The 6001-nt window shown below is 45.1% G+C and overlaps 1 pseudogene; it reads right to left on the bottom strand.

Annotated features, from left to right (window-relative positions):
• Positions 1 to 3336: 3336 nt before the first annotated feature.
• Positions 3337 to 5656, bottom strand: LOC120044123 (annotated as a pseudogene).
• Between the last annotated feature and the right edge of the window lie 345 nt (positions 5657 to 6001).

Below are 6001 nucleotides of genomic sequence, written 5' to 3'. Positions count from 1 at the left end.
CCCAGTCTGTCTGTGTGGTGCGTGCATTTGTCTATGTGTGTTGTCAGTTGATGTGACAACCATTTTGTGGGTTGACAGAAGTACTTTCCCCAAAAACTTCTCAATTAAAATGTTTATTTTGATTTTAATTTAATATTAAAAAATACAATTCACCTGCAGTGAAGCCGCTCAACATGTTATATTACATTTAGTCAGGGCCACCAACCATCCAAGATCAAAACAGCAAGGACAACAGTAATCTAAACAGCAAGACAAAAGTAATCAAAACAGCAAGGACAACAGTAATCTAAACAGCAAGACAAAAGTAATCAAAACAGCAAGGCCAACTGTAATCTAAGCAGCAAGGCCAACTATATGTATTTCAGTGCATGTGTGGCACTATTTACATGTGTGTGTGTGTGTGTGTGTGTGTGTCTGATGTCTGTGCACATATGTGCGTTTGAATATGAGTGTGTGTATGTGCATGTGTACAAGCACCTGCGTGGCATCAGCCTCAGGCAAAGAGGCATTGGATGTGTCAGCGTTGCCCCTCACTGTCATTCAAACATACTTTTGTTGTTTATTTTTATTTTTTTTACCCCCTTTTTCTCAGCAATTTCATGGTATCCAATTGTTAGTAGTTAATATCTTGTCTCATCGCTACAACTCCCGTACGGGCTCGGGAGAGACGAAGGTCGAAAGCCATGCGTCCTCCGAAACACAACCCAACCAAGCCGCACTGCTTCTTAACACAGCGCACCTCCAACCCGGAAGCCAGCCGCACCAATGTGTCGGAGGAACCACCGTGCACCTGGCGACCTTGGTTAGCGTGCACTGCGCCCAGCCTGCCACAGGAGTCGCTGGTGCGCGATGAGACAAGGATATCCCTACCGGCCAAACCCTCCCCTAACCCGGACGACGCTAGGCCAATTGTGCGTCGCCCCACGGACCTCCCGGTCGCGTCCGGCTGCGACAGAGCCTGGGCGCGAACCCAGAGTCTCTGGTGGCACAGCTAGCGCTGCGATGCAGTGCCCTAGACCACTGCGCCACCCGGGAGGCCATTTTTATTTTGACTTTTATCTTTGACTTTTATCTTTGACAGTCATTCTATTCCCCCCGCCCAGCAACTCCACACGCACTTGTCTCCAATTACACATCCCAATCCTCAGTTTCCCTGAGCCCATCCCACCCCAATCCTCAGTTTCCCTGAGCCCATCCCACCCCAATCCTCAGTTTCCCTGAGCCCATCCCACCCCAATCCTCAGTTTCCCTGAGCCCATCCCACCCCAATCCTCAGTTTCCCTGAGCCCATCCCATCCCAATCCTCAGTTTCCCTGAGCCCATCCCACCCCAATCCTCAGTTTCCCTGAGCCCATCCCACCCCAATCCTCAGTTTCCCTGAGCCCATCCCACCCCAATCCTCAGTTTCCCTGAGCCCATCCCATCCCAATCCTCAGTTTCCCTGAGCCCATCCCACCCCAATCCTCAGTTTCCCTGAGCCCATCCCACCCCAATCCTCAGTTTCCCTGAGCCCATCCCACCCCAATCCTTAGTTTCCCTGAGCCCATCCCACCCCAATCCTCAGTTTCCCTGAGCCCATCCCACCCCAATCCTCAGTTTCCCTGAGCCCATCCCACCCCAATCCTCAGTTTCCCTGAGCCCATCCCACCCCAATCCTCAGTTTCCCTGAGCCCATCCCACCCCAATCCTCAGTTTCCCTGAGCCCATCCCACCCCAATCCTCAGTTTCCCTGAGCCCATCCCATCCCAATCCTCAGTTTCCCTGAGCCCATCCCACCCCAATCCTCAGTTTCCCTGAGCCCATCCCACCCCAATCCTCAGTTTCCCTGAGCCCATCCCACCCCAATCCTCAGTTTCCCTGAGCCCATCCCACCTATCGCTGCTGGCCACCCTCTTCAGATGTCTACGCGCCATATGTCTTTCAACTATGCTGTGATGTTTAACATGGATTCAAATCGTATCTAATCGAAATAGATTCCAGAGATTGAGAGTTGAAGATGAATACTTTTACTAAGAGTATTAGAATATTAGTAATTGACTGACCAGGTGTCTCCAGATCTCCCAACAATGCTATTTCTATGGTCAATTTTAGACTAATGCCTTTTCAGCCATTCCTGAACCTGAGACTAGAAACAGGCTTCCTGAGGGCAATACCAGAACAAAAGGTCTATTGATTCTCTATCTAGCTGCAATGATTGTATACCCCAAATATTAAACATTTTGTTGGTGGCAAGAATTTTGTACAATAATTTTAGCTGAAAAGCACAAAGTCTTGAATCTTGCGTTGTTTTATATATCAACATACGTGCCTTATATGGGTTTATATGTGCCATGGAATCGGTAAATCAAAAATGTCTTCCCAGCTATTTTGCAATCTGTATGGCAAAGCTGTCAACATCCTAGTCTCAATTAAATGTTAACTGCAAAGTAGTCTTACCCGGCAGAAGTATGTCATGAGGAAGTACATCATTTGTATCTATTATTTGTTATTTGCAAACTTTGCCATGAAATGAACAGCAGCAGTACAGAACCATCACATTAGAAGGCTCATTCCTCACTCACTAGATGCACAATTAAAGGGCCAGATGCCCAATTAAAAGGCCAGATGCCAAATTAAAGGTCCAGACGTACAATTAAAGGACCAGATGCCCAATTAAAGGGCCAGATGTGCAGTTAAAGGGGAATTACACTCAAAAAGTCTTAGTTTCCTTCCAGACCTTAAACAAATGGTCTTCTGATGTAATTCAAGCATTGACATGGACTCAGAACATCCAATTTCGTTATTTCTCTATGAACACATTTTTTTTTAAGAGGGAAAAACTATACAAATCTAAAAACAGGAAAAATGAAACAGAGAAAACCTAATTGGGGAAAATATAAAACAATTTGAGAAAAGTAAATAACATATTTGGTAGCGTCCCCCTTAGAGTTGTTTATTAACCATTATTTGACCAGGTATATTGACAGAAAGCATAGTGCACTACTTTCTCTTGTACACTAAGGACCAGGGGAAGAGTTGACAACATAGTACACTACTTTCTCTTGTACACTAAGGAGTAGGGGAAGAGTTGACAACATAGTACACTACTTTCCCTTGTACACTAAGGACCAGGGGAAGAGTTGCAGGGAGAGGAGAAGAGAAGAATGTTCCTATTTGAAAGCTAGAAAACAATGAGTAGCTCACGACATGTTTCATTTTTTTAAAGTAGCTCTCATGCTAGAAAAGGACCCCTGATCTACATACTATACTACTAGGGTTAACTTGGTATTCTCCACAGAAGGAGAGTATATTTTCTATATCTATCGTCTATCTGGGTTTCTTCTCCCTGTAAAGAGCTCAGCGATGCTTCCTCCAGTATGCTATGGCTGCAGCACAAGCCAGTGAAGCCAGGAGCGTCACGCTGCACCACCACGCCACCTTTCGGGACGTTTTCCATACTTCCTGACTGATCCAAGAGTGAAGGTTTTCCCTGATGAACTGTAGAGTCCATTTGATTATGTTAACCATGACTTGGGGTTGGTTCTGTGTATGTGCTCTGTGAATAAGCTTGTAGGCCAGGTGATGAAGGGCTGCCACTCTGCCCCAGTTGATTCCACCTGTGAAAAGCTCCTTGGTTGTTCCAAAGAAAACATCCTGGATAGAACAGACCGGGACTTCACTCATTAAGCGTTGAAGCTCAGCATTTGTGTTCAGTTCCTCAGTAGCCTTCAGTAGCCGTTCCACCATCTCTTTTAACACATGACCCTGGAGTTCATTAGGTGTTCCACCCAGCTCTTCAGGAGACATCTGTATCCCTTCTGCTCTGAATCTCTCTATAACGTAGCCTCTCAGAATTATAGCTGCTACCTCCATTATACTGTCATAATACCACACCATCTTCACCTCCGGCTGCACCTCTCCTGTGCCCGTTTCCTATCTCTCTCCACCGTCTGCCATCGCTGAGAAGTCGCTTACAGGCTCAATTTAAGTCCTTAAGTTCTTGAACTGTTTAACAAAACAAGTGGCGGGGTGATCACTTTGTTGTTTTGGATTTGAGACTGCCTCTTAAGTCCTACTGTTGCTGGTCTTCCTCTGGAGAAGCCTGTCCTGGACAACAACCTCTAGGCAGAGATCTATACAGATAGGAGTCTAGACCTTTCAATCGATGCGTAGATAACGTAGACTAGTGGTCTAATCAACCAATGTTACGGCTGTCTGGACCGTTCCCTCCAGTAGAATAGGCTGTCCACCACTGACGGAAACAAAACAGAAAGGGAAATGATTGTATATTTCTGGGAAACTAAGACTGTGTGTGTGTTGCTAACTATGACATGCAGACATGCAGTCCAACAGGTAGAGCGAAAGTGTCACACTCGTTGATGGAAGAATCAGACCAAGGTGCAGCGTGGTAAGCGTACATCATTTTATTAGATGAACATGAAAAAACAATAAACTACAACCGAACGTGAAGCTACATGCAGTGCAGAAAGCAACTACACACAAACAAGATCCCACAAACTAAAGGTGGCAAAAGGCTGCCTAAGTATGATCCCCAATCAGAGACAACGATAGACAGCTGCCTCTGATGGGGAACCATACCCGGCCAACAAAGAAATAGAAAACATAGATTGCCCACCCTAGTCGGCGTGACAGAAAGCCACATCAGCCTGTATGTAGAGTGTACTGTCATTCAGGCTTGGAGTTCTAACCAAAATAATGAATATTTTTTAAAGGGACAGTAATAGGATGTGTCCCAAATGCTACCCTATTCCCTATATAGTACACTACTTTTGACCAGGGCCTGGCACCCTATTCCTTATTTAGTGCACTACTTTTGACCAGGGCCTGGCACCCTATTCCCTATACCAGTGTTTCTCAACTCCAGCATACACTTCTCTTGTAGCCCTGGAGAAACTGATTCAACTCATTGAGAGCTTGATGATTAGTTGACAAGTTAAATCAGGTGTGTTTGTCCGGGGCTACAACAAAAATGTGTGCTGTTGGAGATACTGCCCTAGACAGTGCACTTATTTTGACTAGACGCCGATTTAATGTAAGTGACAGCAAAGAGTCACCAGATTTGTATTGAAACCTCAAACTGTAATAAGCCTGTGTGTAGCAGATATCAGTAATCAATGTAATTTACTCAAAGAATCAATAATACAACGCAATACTTTAGCCCACAATAACGGACCGTATTACATACAAACAATCACTCACAAACAAACATGAGGGAACAGAGGGTTAAATAATGAACAAGTAATTGGGGGATTGAAACCAAGTGTGTGAAACAAAGACAAAACAAATGGAAAATGAAAAGTGGATCGGCGATGGCTAGAAGCCCGGTGACGTCGATCGCCGCCCGAACAAGGAGAAGGACCGACTTCGGCGGAAGTCGTGACACTAACTGTTGATTTGTATTGAAACATCCAACTCTGTTGATTTGTATTGAAACATCCAACTCTGTTGATTTGTAATGAAACATCCAACTCTGTTGATTTGTAATGAAACATCCAACTCTGTTGATTTGTAATGAAACATCCAACTCTGTTGATTTGTAATGAAACATCCAACTCTGTTAATTTGTATTGAAACATCCAACTCTGTTAATTTGTATTGAAACATCCAACTCTGACCTTGTAGCTTGGTTGAGTTGGCTATTGCATGCAAAAGGCATCCTTGAGGGGCTGGGGGAACAGACAGAATGAAACACACATCCACACAAACACACACACATCCACACACACACCCACCCATCTTAATAGCTGTGTTTGTCTAGGAGTCTCTAAGGGAGAGCAGAGTGGAGAGAGAGCTGTCTGTGTCAGACAAGATGAGGGCCTGTCTGGTCCGTCTGGCTGTCTGGCTTCTGTCTGTCTGTCTGGCTACTGGGGCCTGTGTGGCTGTCTACTACCTCTGTCAACACAACCTGCAGGTCAGTAGCACAAACACACCACAAACACACACTCACAGTGTAATGTGTTGTACTGTCACCTGGAAGTACCACGGTAAATATATATGTTTA

Source organism: Salvelinus namaycush, chromosome 3 (genome assembly GCF_016432855.1).
Source record: "Salvelinus namaycush isolate Seneca chromosome 3, SaNama_1.0, whole genome shotgun sequence".
In the NCBI taxonomy this organism is placed as follows: domain Eukaryota; kingdom Metazoa; phylum Chordata; class Actinopteri; order Salmoniformes; family Salmonidae; genus Salvelinus; species Salvelinus namaycush.
The sequence above is the reverse complement of the archived record's forward strand: the minus strand, read 5'-3'. Positions and strand labels throughout refer to the sequence as shown.